Here is a 20,145-nt window from a genome sequence, read left to right as displayed (position 1 = left end):
ATGCTCCAAGTATATCTTTTTTCAATTAAAGAAGAAAATATCAGAGCATAACTTTTTCAGCTGCATTCATGTTCAAGAGACAGGTGTGAGCTAGAGAAGCAAAATGATCTCTTGGTCTAATTCTAATGATTTTAGAAATAACTTGAAACAGAAGATGTTAGGAATTAGCAGGAAAAAGCCAGCTTTTTCTTGTATTCATGAGTATAGGACAGTTAAATGATTTTCTGTACCCCCAAAATGGTTGCTAATCTTATGGGGCTTTCATATATCCCCAAATTAAAATGTAAATATAGGTCCCAGAAAATAATTTTAAATATTTGATAATATGGTTAGGTGATTATTTATACTTGCATATTTTCTCATGTACTTTTAAAATTTCATGTATAGGAAGAAAAGCTTCACCATTTTAACCTGGCTGGCTCATACAAGGCACTTAATTTATATTAGCTGAATAAATTAGAAACTATTAAGAACATAACACACTTCATGCCTATAACTTGAAGCCATTTCTTAACATAATTTAAAGTATTCTTCATGTATTATAATTTCTTATGTTAAATGATCACAATAGATAATGTATCACTAATTTCAGGTTCACCTTTCAGACAAAACAGGAAGTTATATGAATATATGGGAATATAAAATACTGAATGATCTGGGATTAAAAAGTATGCCATTATCTGATTGCAGAACATGATTAGTATATCCATAGTGGTATTACTTAGGAAAAATTGATAACCCACTGATAACTGTAACTCAGTTCTTCCATCCCCAGAAACTCTTTTAAAGAATTTTTTGTAGGTACTTTCTTCATCTTATTTCATTTTCTCTCCTAAACTCCCTTCAATCAGACTTCTATCTCAAATGCTTTTATCTAGCTCACAAAAGCCCTGCCTCGTGGTAATTCAAACAGGTGATTCTCAAGGCCCATTTTATTGCTATTGCATTTCTCACAACTGATGATGCCCTTGCTACCTGAGGTACTTGGGTCACTGTGTTTCTGGACCAACACTCCCTTGTTTTTCTTCTAATAGTGGACACTTCTCTTAGACATCTATTTCTGATCTACATATTTTGGTATGCCAAAGGGCTTCATTCTCAACTCTGTTTTTGCTACAGTTTATGTCATTGCCCAGATCACCTAACGAGCACCACCGCCTCAAACATCATCTACATATCTACAGTATTGCATATTGCTTTGGGTTGAATTTTAACCCTCCCCAAATGTATATTTTGAAGTATATCATGTCAGATCAAATCTATATTCATGGGCTAGGGCTCCCATAGCAAAGTATCACATGCAGCTTAAACAACAGAAAATACTTTCTCAGGGACGCCTGGGTGGCTCAGTTGGTTAAGTGTCTGCCTTCGGCTCAGGTCATGATCCCAGGGCCCTGGGATCAAGTCCCATGTCAGATTCCTTGCTCAATGGGGAGCCTGCTTCTCCCTCTGCCTGCTGCTTCCCCTGCCTATGAGCTCTTGCTCTCTGACAAATAAATAAATAAAATCTTAAAAAAAAAAATACTCACAGTCTGGAAGTCAAAATGTGACTTTATATGGAAATATTTTTCTAGACCTACAAGGGGTTGTTAATTTCATGCAGACATGTATCATTTTTAAATGTTTTGGTTAAACTTTGTATGGCCATTATAGTTAGTAAAGTTACAATGAGATCATATTGAGGTAGGCTGGGCACCTAGTCCAATAACTGGTGTTCCTATAAAAAGGGGAATTCTGAGGGGCGCCTGGGTGGCTCAGTGGATTAAGCCGCTGCCTTCGGCTCAGGTCATGATCTCAGGGTCCTGGGATCGAGCCCCGCATCGGGTTCTCTGCTCCGCAGGGAGCCTGCTTCCTCCTCTCTCTCTGCCTGCCTCTCTGCCTACTTGTGATCTCTCTCTCTGTCAAATAAATAAATAAAATCTTAAAAAAAAAAAAAAAAAAAAAGGGGAATTCTGAGCACCTGGGTGGTTCAGTCAGTTAAACAAGCTGACTCTTGGTTTCAGTTCAGGTCCTGATCTCAGGGTCCTGAGATTTAGCCCCACCTTGTAGGGGGTGGGTTCCATGATCAGTGGGGAGTTTGCTTGAGGATTCTCTTTCTTCGTCTGTCCCTCTCCTAACTCACTTGCTCTTTTTCTTCCTCTCAAATAAATAAATAAATCTTAAAAAAAAGGGGGGGGGGGGAAGGGGAGAAGGAATTCAAACCCAGACAAGAACATGAGAAGAAAACCACGCAAAGATGAAAACAGAGATCCAGGTGATGTTTTTATAAGTCAAGGAATGCCAGAGATTGCCAGCAAATTACCAGAAGGTAGTGGAAAAGCATGAATCAAATTCTTCCTTATAAAACTCTTGAAAGGAACCATCCCTGTCCATGAAAACTTAATTCTGCTCTCCAGAATGGTGAAACAAATTATTTATTTTCAAGCCCCTTAGTTTCTGATACTCTTGTTACAGCTGCCCTAGCCAACAAATATAAATTTAATCTGAAATGATATGAAGAATTCGTATCTCTAGCCTCATTATTCTCCTAAAATTTACATGCAATCGCCTCCTTGGCCTTCTCACTGGCGTCTTAAACTGATCTCTGCATTCTTCATCCACACCCTAACCTGGCTCTCTCCCAGTTATTCACATCTGAGTAATGGCACCCAACTGCTGAGGTAAAAAACCATGAAGTCACACTTTGAGTACTCACATCCAGAGACATCATGAAGCCTCGCTGGTTGTAACTCCAGAAACCGTCTCCACTTCAACCGTGTCTCACTGGGCACCATCGATGCTTCAACACCATCCTTTTACCCACATGCCACTTTGTCCACCTGGATTACCAAAAAAATGAACAAGTGAAACACTTTTCTAGACGTTATACTTGTTTCCACTGTTTACCCCATGATTAATTTTCCATACTATGATTAGTGTTATCTTTGAACCCTTTATTAAAAAAAAAAAAAAAGATTTTATTTATTTGCTTGAGAGAGAGAGTGAGTGAGTGAGAGAGAGGGAACACAAGCAGGGGGAGTGGGGGAGGGAGAAGCAGACTCTTTGCTTAGCAGGGAGCTGATGTGGGACTCCACCCCAGGAGCACAGGATCATGACCTGAGCCAAAGGTAGATGCTTAACCAACCGAGCCATCCAGGCACCCTATCTTTTAAAATTTTAAATGAGACTTTTTCTCCTTAATCTGCTCCAAGCCTAACAATGATTTTCCAATAACCACCGTAGCAACGCTTAAAACACCCTCAAGCAGTGGTTCTCAATGGGGGGGGGGGCAATTTTGACTCTCCAACTCCCCTCCTAGGGGTATTTCACAATTCCTGGAGACATCTGTGGGTGTTACATGAGGAGGGGAGCTATTGGCATGTGGTGAGTAGAGATGAGGGAGACTGAAAAGCATCCAAAATGCACAGGATACCCATGAATGTGAACAGTGCTGGAACTGGGAAATTCTGAGCCATACAGCCAGACTCCTTTCTGACTCACAGCCTATCAATTGTCCATTGCTCATCAACTCTAGCCACATTTTCATTCACTCTCACTTAAGCCAAACACATTCCTACCACAGGGCTTTTGCACTTGCTGTTTCTTCTGCGATAAGACTCTTATGCTAGGTGTCATGGAGTTCACCCTCTCACCTCATCCAGTTTTCTGTTGAAACTACCTCTCCAGAAAGGTCCCCACATAAAACAGCTCCTCCCTATCACTTATCCTGCTTTACTTTTAGGCCTAACATTATATATTTTCTTTTTATTTGAGTATTTAATTATCTCAACCAGCCCCACCACCACACCCTCAATATAAAAATGTAAGCTCCATAATTAATAGGAGTTTTCTGTCTTGCTTACCACTATACCCTTAGCACCTAGAACACTCAAACAAAAGCAAAAACAAACCCATTGAGAAATGAATGAATGAACGTGTTAGTTGGCATGGCTAGAAGTCAACAGTGAACCCATGTTTGTAGTATGAGCACCTTTTATCAATATATAAATCCAAGCAGTACCAGAACTTGGTGAGTCATTGACAAGATTTCCACCCTTCCCTCCTTAAAATGCAGTCTTAGACAATTATACACCTAGAGACCATTTGGACTAATCTCATCAGAGTCACACCAGAAGCTGTGGGACACACCAAAAGCCCTTTTCGCTCAGACTCTAACCTATATAGATTTATGTTCAAACCCTCTGTTGGCCCATCTTCCACTCCACCACAGCTTCTGACACCCTTCCACTACACCTTCTGGGTCTCATGGCTACAGAGTAACAAACACCTTCTTCTCCGAACGTCCCTTTACATTCTCCAATATTTCATTTCCCTGTGATACTTCCTTGCAGTATGTTCTTTTCCATACGCCTTCTGACAACAGACCTCAAAGGAATCAGATGCCCTCCTTCCTCTTCCCTAAAAAGCCAGCTTGAATTGTATGTCTCTTAATTACACTACACATTGTGTTACTGTGTTACAGTGGTCTTCCAAGGCCTGAGAAAATCCCCTCTCCTTTAAAAGATTTACCTCCTGGTGTTCACCATTCTCTCTGTGCAATTTCTTCCTTTCATAACTCTTGATGCTTTCAATCCTGATACAGATTATCCTTCCAGTAACTCAGTCTTTCCACTCCTAAACCTACTTGTTGTCATGGTCTTAGGTAGACTTTGTAATTGTGAAAATATGCAATCTTTTTCATAGCCTCACTTTCAAGCATTCCCCTCTCCAAACATCCAGTTTTGTTTCTCCTCCAACTTAATCCTTCTAGTGACTAGCAAGCAGACTTGTAGTTATTCCTGACTTTTTCATGATATCCTACAGTTATATTCAGGATCCAGTCCACTGCTCAACCACCTTCACCTCTAAAGAACCACTACTGTTTTTATACTTTTTCTAAACATCATTAAAAATTAAATCATCATTTATATGCACTGACATAATCCAATCTTTAATGTTAATGAGAGAAAAAATACTGTGTCATTTTTAACAAGAAAATAATAGATATGCTCTTTGGGTCGGATGCATATAAACAAAGATGCAGAGACAAAAAAGTACAGGATGGGGGCGCCTGGGTGGCTCAGTGGATTAAGCCGCTGCCTTCGGCTCAGGTCATGATCTCAGGGTCCTGGGATCGAGCCCCGCGTTGGGCTCTCTGCTCTGCAGGGAGCCTGCTTCCTCCTCTCTCTCTGTCTGCCTCTCTGCCTACTTGTGATCTCTCTGTCAAATAAATAAATGAAATCTTTAAAAAAAAAAAAAAAGTACAGGATGAACACGTAGAGTAGATCCTTGAGTCAGGAATAGATTCAGTCTTGCTGAATAAAGAGGATGTGTTCAGGTTAGTGCCAGAAGCTAAAAAGAGAAATATATGTCATTTCAGAAACTCAGGAACTTTGAATGTAACACAAAGTGATAGAATTCATTTCTGAAGCAGGAGATCACTGATGAAGTCGACTTTGATTGCATAACAAGGCCTGATCAAGGTGTTATCAGAGTTTGCTCATTTTATTTTAGTGCCCTGAAAAATATTTCTTTATGGTTAATTTAATAGAATCCTGCTGACAGTCACAAGCCTACATGACAAAGTTTTTCATTAACTAATGGATATAAATGGCAAGAAGATATAAATAATATTCTGAGAGTTTTGCTGGAGGACAACTGGTTATTTGCAAAGAAAAAAAAAATCACATTATCGATCTTTCCTAGTCAATAGAGTAAAACAAATGGTGACCTTTTCTTCATTTAATAGCTCAAAATTATTGGTTGTATACTAAAAGAAACTGACTAGGAATGTGGCTTTATATAACCTTATTTATAGTTTGTATTTTAGAGCTTCAAAACAATCATTAAAAGGTGGGGCGCCTGGGTGGCTCAGTGGGTTAAAGCCTCTGCCTTCAGCTCAGGTCATGATCTCAGGGTCCTGGGATCGAGCCCCGCATCGGGCGCTCTGCTCAGCAGAGAGCCTGTCTCCCCCCTCTCTCTCTGCCTGCCTCTCTGCCTACTTGTGATCTCTGTCAAATAGACAAATAAAATATTTAAAAACAAACAAACAAACAAAAACAATCATTAAAAGATAAAAACATATCTGAAAATCACTGGTAATTTCAAAAGCAGACGAGATGCTTGGAATTCCTTTCTGCATGTGTCTATAACTGAACACTGGTAATTAATATACAACTTTGGTCTTGCTTGTCTTAATGGGCCTTATCAGAATGAGAAGGTATTACATGTAAAAATCTAATTAATATAATGACTTCACCTTCTATGTCTATGTAATCACTTTTTCAAATTATTTTTAAATGCACTTCAACAAATTATCACTAAACAAATACACCTGAAACCAACGTTCACATCAAGATATGGAATCCCAAAAGCCTCTTTCACACCCCTTCCCAATTATTTAATGTTCCCTTCCACTTAAAGATAACCACAGTAATCACTTCTTAAATCTTCTTTATAGTCCTACCACATAAACTAAGATGCCAAAACACTATAGTTTTGCTTGTTAAAAACTTCATAGAAATTGAATTATATGGAATATAATCTTTAATATGGATTGATATTATGTTTGTGGAAATTATTCTAACCGTTGGGAAGTGCGTTTATTTTTAATTGTTATGTAATATTCTGTGGTATGATTAGAACATGATTTTTTTAAATTTTTTTACTGATTGCATACACAGAGATTCATATCAATCAGTATTGGCTGGGTCATGCCAAGGAAATGGAATTCTCAAGTCTCCATGGTCTAAATCAACAAGATTGCCTCTCACTCATGCTTCATGCCCATTGCAGACCAGCTGCTGATTTACCACCTGAGTCATCAACCTTCTTTCAACACCCAGTATGACAGAGCAGTTACTATCTGGAGGGTTCCCGGATGCACCACTGGTGAGGAGTGGGAGAAAAATTGGCAAAGACACATTTGCTCTTGAAGCTTCTACACGGAAGTGATGCATGCCAGTTCTAATCACATTTCATCAACTAAAACATGTTACATGGCATTGCATGACTTCACAAGGCAAAGAAAGAAAGGAAAATCTTCCTGAAAAGAAGTGAACTGAAGAATAATAAAGTCTACCAGAGACTGTCCTTGATTGTTCAACCTCACATAATTGAACATATTCACACTCACACTAATTAAAACAATCCAAAAGTTCCATGCAGCTCCTCTTTGAACTCAAAGTTCATTTGAGTTCTGAATAATATCAATTAATTCTTGTCAGGTCAGGATGTAGTTCTGCTTGACCCAGAGAGCTAAAAGACTGTCCATCCAACAGCAGGAGATACATACATTCTTTTCGAGTGCACATGGAACATTCTCCTGTGATAGATCATATGACAGGTCACAAAGTAAGTCTTAGCAAATTTAAGAAGACTGAAATCATACATGATATTTTTTCCAACTACAGTGATATGAAACTGGAAATTAAGAATGGAAAGAAAACTGGGAAATTCACAAATATGTACAAATTAGGGACGCTTGGGTGGCTCAGTTGGTTAAGCGGCTGCCTTCGGCTCAGGTCATGATCCCAGCGTCCTGGGATCAAGTCCCACATCGGGCTCCTTGCTCGGCAGGGAGCCTGCTTTGCCCTCTGACTCTGCCTGCTGCTCTGTCTGCCTGTTCTCACTCTCTCTCTCTCTCTAATAAATAAATAAAATCTTAAAAAAAATTAGAAATTAAACCATGTACTCCTGAAAAAACATCGTGTAAAAGAAACCAAAAGGGAAACCAAAAAATATGTTGAAACAACTACAAATGGAAACACAGTATACCAAAAATTATGAATTAAGCAAAAGCAGTTCTAAAGGGAAAGTACATAAACTACATTAACAAAAAAGATGTCAGATAAACACCTAAGCCCAAAGTTAATGGAAGAAAGAAAATAACAAAGATCAGAGTAGAAATAAGTGAAACAGAGACCCCCAAAAACAATAGGAAAAAAAAAATCAATAAAACCAAGAGCTGTTTTTTTAAAGATCAAAAAAGAAAAAAACTGGTAAAACTTCAGCTGGACGAAGAAAAAAGAGAAGTTTCAAATTAATAAAACAAAAAATGAAAGATGTGGCATTTCACCTGTGCCACAGAAATACAAAGGATATTAAGATATTACTATGAACAACTGTATGCCAACAAACTGGGAAAAACAGAAGAAATGGATACATTTCCAGAGACTGAAACAAGAATATAAAATAAGATGAAATCAGAGAGGAAGACAAACCATAAGAGACTCTTAACTCTAGGAAACAAACTGAGGGTTGCTGGAGGGGAGAGGGGTGGGGGATGGGGCAACTGAGTGACGGACATTAAGGGGAGCACATGATGGAATGAGCACTGGGTGTTCTATGCAACTGATGAATCACTGAATGCTATCTCTGAAAGTAATAATACACTATGTGTTAATTAATTGAATTTAAATAAAATTATTTTAAAAATCTGAATAGACCAATAATGAGAAAGAAGACTGAATCAGTAAAATTCTCCCCAAAAAAGAAAAGCCCAGGACCTAATGGTTTCCCTGGTGAATTCTACTAAACATTTGAAGAAGTATTACTGCTAATTCTATTCAAAGTGGGCCTTTATCTTATAACATAGAGCAAAGCAAAGACAAAAAACAAAAAATAAAAAGAGGGAATACCCCAAAACTCATTTTGTGAGGTGAACATTACCCTGATACAAAAACCAGATAAGGACACTACTAGAGAAGAAAAATACAAACCAGCATCCCTGATGACTATAAATGAAAAATTTTCAATAAAATGTTAGCAAAATGAATTCAACAGCACAACAAAAGGATCATATGCCATATCCAGTGAGACCCATCCCTGGGATGCAAGCATGGTTGAAAACACACATGCTAATAAACAGGATACACCAAACTAACAGAATGAAAGATAAAACCATATGATCTTCTCAACAGGTACAGAACAAGCACTTAACCAAATACAACATCCTTTCATGATAAAAATGCTCAAGAAATCGGATATAGGAAGAATGAATATCAACATCAAAAACAATGAAATAATTAGAAATAAATCTAAGTAGGTAAAAGGTAACAAAACTATGACTTCTGTAAAAGAAGTTGAAGAAAACCCAAGTAAACAGAAAGACATCAATGTTTATGGATTGAACCAAAGAGGAGATTACCCCTATGTGCTCTAGATAGGGGTTTTCCAGTTTGGGGTCTTATTTTCAAGTCCTCAATTCATCCTGAGTTGACTTTTGTGTATGGTGTAAGGTAAGGTCTGTTTTCATTCTGTTGCATGTGGGAATCCAATTTTCCCAATGCCATTTATTGAAGCTACTATCATTTCTCCATTGAGTATATTGGATCTATTGTCAAACAGAAGCTGAACATACATGTACAGGTTTATTTCTGGGCTCTTGATTTTTCCCTCCTTGGTCCATGTCTATATTTATGGCAGCACCATGCTGTTTTGATTACTAAAAATTAATATTATTAAAATGTCAGTACTACCCAAAGTCATTTGTGGATTCAATGCAATCTTTATTAAAATTCTAATGACATACTTCAACAAAATAGGAAAAAAGATCCTAAAATGTGTATATAACCACAGAAGACCTTGACTATCAAAGCAAACCTAAGGAAGAAGGACAGAGCTGGAGGCATCACATTTTCTGATTTCAAACTGTACTATTACTCTGATCCCTGCTTTTAGAACTCTACTTTAAGACTCTTAAATCTCTTAAATTCCTCCCTCTTGGAGGTCCTTTTTTTTTTAATTAGGTCTTTGGCTTCAACTGAATAGAGCTTTGTAGAATATGCTGTAGCTGTTTTCTTCGTCAATTTCTCATCTACCTTCCCACACATTAGAGTTTAGAGGATATAAAAGGTTGCTTCAAATTTCAAATAGTTACTTCTCTTTGGGCCAGGAATTCCATTAGCAATATGATTATCTCAAAAACTCAATTTTCTATATTTGATTCGTGTCAACTGCACAATATAGTTGCTAGATATACAGTGTTTTAGGGCATACTTCTGAGATATACCATAATTCTGTTTCTCACCCCTATGTCTATTTTGACATTCAATCTCTCAGTACTCTATGTAAGACAGCTGGACTCCTAAGGGGAGGAATATCTTAAGCTCTGCTTTCTAAGCTATTTAGTGAATGTGAAAGATACATTTTTAGTGTTTCATTTTTTTTTAAATTTAATCAATGGTTAGGACACTGGCTTTGATTTGACTCTTACTAATAGAATACATTTTAATAAAGGTTAAGTTAAAACACCTTTTGATTTCAGGCACAGAACCGACTTGCTTGGATATTCTCACAACAGTTAACAAAAGTAGCTTACAGCAGAAGTCATTTATTCAGGTCACAAATCTGCCATGTTGTTCTCATCTAGGACGAGGCTAGTTTATTTCAACTAGGCTCTTACGTGTCTACAGGTAGTTTTCAATAGAGCAAGGGGGTGTAGGTTCCTGAATGGCCTCCCGTAACTGGCAGTTAGCCAGCTGCCACATGGGGCAACAGATGTGATTTGGCCATATGTAACTCATCACCTGCCAGGCACACTTAGGTCTGTTCACATAGCAATAATTCTGCAAGAATAATAAGCTCCAGTGCTCAAGAGGTTTTTAAGCTTCTGTTTACATCGTATTTGTCAATGTCTCAATGGCCAAAGCAAGTTTTATGGTCAAAAAGAGATGGAAAAATAGGTTCTACCTCTTAAAGGGACTTGCTGCCATGTACTGTGGCCATTTTTGCTCACTGCCATATTATTGGATTTATACTGCCAGACTTAATTTGCTAATACTTGCTTGGGATTTTTGGGTGTTAATGTAGGAGATAGGCTTGTATTAAACTTCACAAATTGTGGAATGTTTCTGATTTTCTGCTCTCTAAAATAGTTTGCATAATATTAGCATTATTCCTTCCTTAAACATTTGAATTCATTCACAGTTAATTTTGGTTATTGTTTGCATGGTGTATCTTTTCCCATTTTTAATATTTAACTTCATGTATTCTTTACTTTTAGACATAAAACCTGCAAATATCACAAACCTGACTTTAAAAAAAATTATCTACTGGTTTTTATCATACATGTGGACAAGTATTCCCTTTATTTTTTATATAGCTACTGGCATATTGTATCTACCCTTTCTCTTTTGTTTGATCTGGATTTATCCTCATTGGTTCAAGGTCATTATTCTGTTTCTAGTCCTCTGTCTTAGGATATTTATTTCCTGTTTTCCCCACTTGGAAATTGTACACTTTAATTATGCATTTTGGTGTTTACCTAGAAGATTACAACATGCATTTGTCACTTATTAGAGCCTAAACTGTTTTTTTAGAGCCTAAATTTCATCTGCAATTTATCTTACTCTCAACGTGAGAGGTCAGAATACTGACTTTGTTTACTACCCGTTTCCCACTTTCTGATTTTATAATTTTTTCGTATTATGTTACAAATACCAAAAGAAATTAGTATTTTTAAGATTTATTTATTTTCATTTATTTATTTTAGAGGGGGAGAGGTAGAGAGAGTATCTCAAGAAGACTCCCCACTGAGCTCAGAACCCTACATGGGGCTCAATCTCACAACCAAGAGTCAGACAAAACCAAACAGACAAAATAAACAGACAAATAAACAAACAAAATAAACAGACAAAACCAAGAGTCAGACACTCAAGTGACTGAGCCACCCAGGCACCCCAGAAATTAGTAATATTTTTAAGTCATATTCATTTAGATTTATGCACATATATACCATTTCTTTTGCTCTCCATTCCTTTTGGCATATCTGAAGTACTACATGGGTCCTTATTCTCTATACTGAAAGACCCCCTTTTGTACTACCTTTAATCTTTGTTCCTCTGGCTGTTTTTAAGACAGTTTCCTTATATTTAGCTTTGGGCATTTCACTAGGATATAATAAAATATATATAATACTATGACATGTAAAATAATATGTAATAAAGTGATATAATATATGTTATATACATAACATAATAAAGTTGAAAACTTTATTCTTACTCCTTCCTTTCATCCTTTTATAACTCTCCTAGAAGACATAGGGCATCTTAAATTTGTAACACAGTGTCTTTCACCAGTTTTGGAAAGTTGGTAAGTCTTTACCCTGGTAAATTTACTTTTATCTCATGTCTTCTTCACCTTTTTCTATAACTCAAGTTATACAAATTTTAGAGATTTCAACTCTATCCTTTTTATCTCCAACTCTATCATATTTTCCAAATTTTGTCTTTCCTTTTATTCTTTTTTTTCTTCTGATCCATGTTTTGATTTTTATTTTCTCTTTAACTTTTTCTGATCTATTTATCCTTATCCACTGAGACTTCATTTTAATTATTCTATTTTTCATTACCATAGTTATAATTTTGTGGGGTTTTTTATACTTTTTACTCTCCCTCTGAAGAAAAATTGCTCTTTTATCCTTTGAACACTACAAGGACAACAATTTAATCTGGGTCTAAAATTTCAGTATCAAGAACTCTGGAAGGTCTCCTTATCTATTATTTTTGTTGTTTTTTTGTTTATGTTGTCTGTCTCCTTAGGTACCTAATTATATTATAAAACTGTCAAGGGTGCCTGGGTGGTTCAGTTGGTTGCACATCCGACTGTTAATCTTGGCTCATGTCATGATCTCAAGGTCAATGCACCAGGCTTTGCGTTGGGCATGAAGCCTGCTCAAGATTCTCTCTCTCTGCCCTTTTCCTCAAAAAATTTCGTGTATTCTATTTTAAAACTGCACTTTGCAATTACTTGGGAACTGGGATGATATTTTTCTTACCCAAAGAGTGCATATGTTGGGTTCTCTAAATTAGCTGGGAGTTAAAGAAACTAGATTCCTTCAAGTTGTAGTTTAAGGAATGAAATGATTCACAGCAAAGCTACACTGACTACAATATTGCATTTTAAAACGTAACTTCTAATCATCGGTCTAGGTATTGTTCAACCCTCTATAAGACACTGAATGTTTGGGATTATCCAATAATTCAGTCTCACCCCAAATAGAAGTAGGATTAATGACTACACTTCCTGGTTCTTCACTCTGGTTCCAGTTTCTGTTTCTCTTAAAAATGTGGTTCTTTAAACAAAACATAACAAAGCAAAAAAACATTCACTGTGGGAGCTGAGCAGGGTTGCCTCTACTAGATTGCATTCTTCCTGCCAGAGATATTTGCTGTTCCATTGGTTCCCTGTGAGGTTCATTTAACACGGTGTAGCAAATCTCTTTATGTCCAGAAAAAAAGATATGCACAGCCCTAGGCATATTCCGTCAATAGAAAGATTCATAATAGTTTAGGATTTGCAACTTAATGGAGTAAAACTTCTCCCACAATACCCTTAACTGAGAACCAAGTCTACATCAAAATGGTTTTCATAAGGGGTTTTTCATATGTTAACAAGCTTCATTACTTCAGAAATTTGATTTAGGAAACTCAAAGAAACAAAACAAAACAAAACAAAAAATCACAAGCTACACTTAGTCTCCACTTCTCACTAAAATGAAGAGCAGTGTTTGAGCAATGTCCTTGTTATCAAAACCCCATTCATTATTGAGTATCTGTTTCAGAGAATGATAAGCACTTCAGGACCCAGGAGAGCAACAGTCCTATCAGCTTGGTCCATTTGGCGTCTGTCTTTATCAACTGGCACAAAGCATATTCTCAACAAAAATTCAACAGCTGGCAGGAATATTTCACTGCTATCTTCTGTGTATTCATCAGGAGGTAGAGCAGCCTACCCAACTCAGACAGAAGGGTGCCCATCTGATTTGTAAAGGCCTCCAAGAAAGGCACGCTACTGCCACCCCTCAGAAGCCTTTTCTGTATCTCCTGGAGTCCAGCTGGGCCCCTGAAAGCTGTTTGCTCACCAGCTGCTACTGCTTCTCACTGCTCTGGCCAGAAACGCACTGGCCATCTTCCATGCCAGCAGGCTGTCTCCTTACTCATTTCTAGAACAGCACAGGGGGTGCTGAAGATATCTTGTCTAAGCTCTGCTGCAATAATTAAAAATATCTGATTCCAAAGCACTGAAGAGGTTAAAAGACAAACCATCCAGTAAGTGACACTTACATACATTTCACCTGATGAATCTGGACAAATCTTCTCACAATGAACATAAGGAGATGAAAATACAAGTCTCGTTTAATTTCTACCAGGATGATAGCTTACATACTCAGATGAGATGATTTCTCGCTTCAGATGTACTTTCCATGATTATTTTCCTCATCATCTTCTTTAATGGGAAAACACTATGACTTTACAACTGATATGTTGAGTGCATAACCTTTGGAAAATGATGAACTCAATTTTATTACTTATTCTTCCCGATAAATACTACTTTTACATTTGGACTATGGCAACAATTTCTTCTGCTTGAATGCAAGACTAAGAAAAACCGTTAGTATTTCTGTTTAGTACTAAATAGATACCATAAGGTGATTCTATGTCACAAAATATAGCTTGATTTACTAATTAAAATAAGATCAATCATGAACACTAATAAACACTTCATCATCATTCAAAGTAAAGATTTATTCCTCTCCTATTCCAATACCATCTTTGGATCCACACGAGAGAGACCCCTGCCCTAGATTCCATGTTTCACAAAAAATACTAACTAGAAGATTTATCTGAGAATATGGGTGCCTCTGCCATGTGGGATTCTGGCACAAGGCTGGGGAAGCATCATTCATAACCCTTGTGGTTAATACCATCTAGAGCACAGTAAACACATATTCAACTCTCTTATCCTATGTTCTTGAAACAAAACTGTGAATATCATGAAGATTTAAGGGTTGTGTCATTGCTAATGTCAGAGACAGACACTACATGAGATTGCTGGAATAACTGGGTAGTAGAAATGCTGGAATAAATGAATCAGTAGAGTTTGCATCGTCCTGCTGGAAGTGTGTCATAGACAGGGGCTCCTACTAGAAAATACTATTGATTTATTGGCCAGGTTTCTATTAGCAGCATGTCTACCAGAAAATTTAGTTGGGTAGCCTGTCTTCTCCTCCCAGCCCACCCCAGCTCTGACAATAGGAGAAAAATGGATTGTGGTCAACCACCTAACCAGTCTTTCCCAATAAGAGAAAAAGCAATCAATTTGTCAAATCCTTCTCAAGAAAGTATTAACATAAAAGATTTTGCATACAGAGGTCTTATTTTCTGGTAGCACTAAATGTCTATTTTCTTGCTTTTATGTTTCAGTTGATGGTTCTGGAAGTATTCACGAATTAAACTGTCACTTACAACAGTTACTTAAGAATATTTTGCAGTGATATACAGTTCAGAATAATCTAAAGTATCTTGATAGACAAAAAGGTATATAGATAAATGATAGATATAGATGGACCTACATTTGTGAAAGGTGATAACAATCTTTCACAATATTGTATATGTCTAGGTATAACTTTAAGAGAGAATAAAAACTGATAATTTACATGATACATGAAAATGTTACATTTCCCATTATAATTGGAGTTTGTTACATTAGGTCCATCACATTTATCTCTGTATGATATGTGTTATCATAATTGTATCCTGATAAAAATATTGCTTTGTTAATTTTCTCTGCAATCAGTCAAGTGAAGTTTCCCTGAATTAAAGTAATAATTTAAAAAAATCTATTTACAGTAATTCAAGAAAGGTAGTCTAATTTACCCAATAGATCAGATTGTGTGAAAATGTTAAATACTATAACTAGCTAATTTTCTGAAATGAAAACAATAAAAATAAAAATATATTATATGGAAAACTACATAAATTTGTAGATTTTTTTCTTTTTTCTTTTTGTTTTTAAGAGAGGGAGGAGGGGGTGCAGGGAGAAAATCTCAACCAGGTTCTATGCCCAGCAAAGAGCCCAATGTGGGTTCAATTCCATAACCCCTGAGATCATGACCTGAGCTCAAATTAAGAGTCAGACGCTCAACTGACTGAGCCACCCAGCTGTCCCAGATCATTTTATTTTTTGATTACACATCTAACATTGCTGGTCCAGCCCTGCACACCCAATCCTGGACACTGGTAACTAATTCTATCACCTTTGATATTTTGACAACTTTAAGTAAAACAATGTTGTGGATTTAAATGTATTTGTTTTATATTGTCACTATAAAGGGTTTGTCAAAGTAGGACAAGAGAACGTTATTTCACAGTTAACTTGATGTGTTAACTTTTAAATACTTAGAACTATCACATATGGGCTTCATTTGTATTCTTATCTTGGTCCTATAAATGTTAGGAGAGGAGATCTTTCCTCTCCAGGCTGAGGTTGTGCTTGCTGGCTGCCTGGCTTTGAAAAAGGAGCGTATCTGTTTTTAGTTCCTTTCCTGAGAAATGCCTCCTTCTCAGTGAGAAAACTACTCTTATCAGTCTTTGTTTGAGCTCCAGGCAGGAAGAGAATGAGAGAAGCTGGTTTTTACTTGACCTAGTGGCTTTGTATTCCCAGAGTCTGATGTATTTTTGTGTCATGGGCTGTTCCCACCTATGATTCTCACACAGCCGCAAGATGGTTTCCCAAGCCACCTACTCTCTCCTAAGGTTATCCAGAAAACCCTCCACATAAGACTCTGATGTGGAAATCCCTTCCATCCTCACAGTTCTTAAGTGGACTTTTCAAACGTCTGTCTCTCCCTACACTATGGTCCACTCTTAGCTCTGACACGTTCTGGAGTGCAAGCCAATTCCAAAGCAGCAGTGCTTGCTGACGGTGGCCTCACCACCAAAGCACACCTGTTTCTTGCCCTCACACCTCAGACCATGGTGGCATCTTGCTGAAGCCTTTTCTATCTTGCTTAAGGAACTCAGCCAGTTCCCTTCCCATGGGAGGAAAGGCAATGTTGCTTGTAATGTCACTTCAAAAACAAAAAACAAAACAAAAAAACAAAGAACTTCACAAAATTTCTCCCCCTTCCATCTTCTTTTCTGTGTCTTTGATCTGGCTGAAGTATTTATGTCACACTCGTTTTGGTAGCTATACTTATGTATCGAGAATACCATATTATTGACACACAATGGGATTATCAAATCCTGTCACATCTGTGAATGTTGTTATATTCATGTGATATTTCATTATTCTAATGTTAATGTAAAATATAGTCATAAAATGATAGTGCTAGAAAAGTCTTTTGAAAATAATTATATTTCTTAGCTAGCAGTGCACATCAGCAGATTCCAATACACGAGAAATACCTATGATTAGGCTTCAACCCAGGGACCGTGACCCTGCAACTTAAAAAGAGGAACAACTCATCTGTTGTGGGAAAGGTGCACAGTTGATTTTGATGCCGCCACCATTAAAGAACTGCCAGTCGATTTTCATCTCCTTTTGCAAAGCAACAAACAGAAGACCAGAGAGAGAAAGAGCAGGAACTGAGTCAGCAACAGGAAAGGCTGGGGACTAGAAGCCTCTAACTTCTCATCCCATGCTCTTCTTCTGTGCTAAATGGTGATCTGCTATGACCACAGACTCTAGATGGTAAGTACTTTTCGTTCACCAGTATAATTATTTCTCATCAGTCAGGGATTCCACAAGCAGCAAAATATCCCCAAAAGAGTGTTAGAAGAAATCAGTATATTAGGAGGGCAGGATAGAAATGCACTATGTTGTTCTAAGATAGAAAACAAGCATGTCCTAAAGAAATACAAGTAATTCTTATAGTCTATAAAAAAGTCATTTAGTGCTATAGGCTGTCAGCATTTGCAACATCACCAGATGAGTAATTCTCCTAGTTCATGGCTCACAAAACAAATTAACTGTTACATTCTACTAGTAAAGTACTACCTGAATGCTAATCTGAGAATTTGACTTGCAATTAGGTTGTCTTCATCCATTTTATTTATTTATTTATTTTTTGGTCTCATAATAGTAATATTGCCAGCAAAGGCAAAGTCTTCAGAATGAAGAATGTGCATTATTGACAGGACGTAAAAAGGACCAATATTGGAGTAAACACTGATGTTCCTCAAATAAATAGATCCTTAAAATTGAAGTATGTACTTTCTCTTTTCAGAGCATTCTCTCAGCAAATGCACAAGGTTTTCTGAGATAATTATCAGGACTATCCTTAATGTCTTATAGGAAAACGTATACATTTGGAACGGATGTTAGTATCAGGCAGTCTAAAAACACAGGAAAGGGCATAGGTTGTTTGGTAAAGTTTTTTGTTTTTGGTTTTGGTGGTGGTTTTTTTGTTTGTTTGTTTGTTTGTTTTTTGTTTTTGACAGAGCGAGGGCACACAAGCAGGGGGAACAGCAGGCAGAGGGAGAGGGAGAAGGCGTCTCCCTGGCTGAGCAGGGAGCCCAATGCAGGGCTCCATCCCAGGACCCTGGGATCATGACCCAAGCTGAAGTTAAGACACTTAACCAAGCCATCCAGGTACCCCAAGGAATTCCAAATGACTGAGGTATGCTACATATCACTCTCTTTACCACCTGTCTTTTCAGGCTGCTTGCCTGAGATGCAGTGTCCTCCCAGGTGGGAGCTTCATCTCCTGAGCAAGCATTTCAGGCTTTCTCATTCCTGAGCTTTATCAAAAGATTATCAGCATTCAAGTCGTCTCATTTTCCTTCATGTATCTGATCTCTCCTGCCACAAAAACACCCACTTTCTCAATTTCAAGTGATGAAAATAGTCTGCATCATTCATCCATCCCACAGATATTTACTGAGCACCTAGCATGTACTAGACACTGTTTGAGGCAACTGGAGATAAAGAATCAAAGAGCATGGAAGAAAATCAACAATAACAAAAACACTGTGCTCACAGAGCTCACAGTCTAGGACAGCATATGGCACATTTCACCAAGCAGAAGATACACTGATTGTGAGACACACTGCTCTTCTGTATATCTTATGTGCAATTAAACTGTAAGATTCTGTCCACAGCAAGTCACATCTGATTTCGGACATGTTCAAGTGTGGAGAAACATGTCTTGGAGCGAATAAAACGCATTGTAGTGGGAAAAAAAATATCCAAGGGCTTCCAGGTGTTTACAGTTTTAATTAAGGTTATCATTCCTAAAGCCCAAATGCCTTCTGCAATGTTCACCCACCCATTGGACTTTGCAGCCTATAAGGTCATGAGGGTGTTTAATTTCAACATGTCCAAAACCTGTTCTCCATGAAATATCTGACATCCATGAATGCTTTTCCCTGGATCATATAGGACTATTTTCTCTCTCGGTTAATCAGAAAGTCCTGTCAATAAAATCTCTAAGATGTTTCCAGTACCTCCATTTTTCCCAGCCAGTGCCCTGGTTTATGACTTCTATATCATCTATTCTGAATCATATTATATCGTGTTAACTAGTCTCCTCAATACAATGTCTGTCCTGTCTCTAATATACATTCCATAATACTATGATCATCTCTTGGGGCACCTGGATGGCTTAGTCGGTGAACCATCTGACTCTTGATTTCAGCTCAGATCACGATCTCAGGGTCTTGGGATGGAGTTCCACGCTGGGCTCAGCACTGAGCATGGAGCCTGCTGAAGATTCTCTCTCTCCTTCTCCCTCTGTCCCTCCCTGCTGTGTTTCTCTGTCTTTAAAAATACAATAATAATACTATTTCATCTCTATAAATATTTGTCTTTCAGGTAGAATCAAGTCATCCTTATTATTAAAAAAAAAACAAACAAACAAAACTCCATAGTCTATTACTTGGTAAATGAAAAAGTTCTATTACTTTAGCAAAGCATTTATTACTACTTATGGCAGGATTTCAGCTTATTCTTCTCATTTCAACTGCTTTTATTCCCCTTCACTCTCTACAGGATGCTTTGGCTGCAACGGATTACTTGCTTTTGCTCAAAATGGTATTTACTGATGAACCTTTGAGCTTCTGTCCATACCGGTGTCCTTGACTTCAATTAATTCCTTGTTACCCACCCTCCTGTATGTTTTCATTGTTAGTCCTTTCTCCAATTTAACAACTAAACTGAAATCACCTGCTTTTCATCTACTCCTACTAGTGTTTTTGTACTGCTGTTTACTACAATCTATCATAGTTTCCTGTCTCCCTCACTCCACTGCAAACTCCTTGAAAGTGTTATTTAACTTCTGTGTTAGAACCGAAACCTCTGATAGTGAATTTCATTTTATTACCTACAAATTATGTGGCTTAAAACTTCTCAATCTCTTTAAATCATAGTTTCTATATCCATAGA

General features: G+C 37.4%; 1 pseudogene; it reads right to left on the bottom strand.

Annotated features, from left to right (window-relative positions):
* The window catches only part of LOC123946528, a 49,717-nt pseudogene extending 46,943 nt beyond the window's left edge, over positions 1-2,774 (bottom strand).
* Positions 2,775-20,145: the final 17,371 nt, after the last annotated feature.

The sequence above is a fragment of the Meles meles genome, chromosome 7 (genome assembly GCF_922984935.1).
Source record: "Meles meles chromosome 7, mMelMel3.1 paternal haplotype, whole genome shotgun sequence".
NCBI classification, from domain to species: Eukaryota; Metazoa; Chordata; class Mammalia; order Carnivora; family Mustelidae; genus Meles; species Meles meles.
Note: the sequence above shows the minus strand (reverse complement) of the source record. Positions and strands in the feature narration are given on the sequence as shown.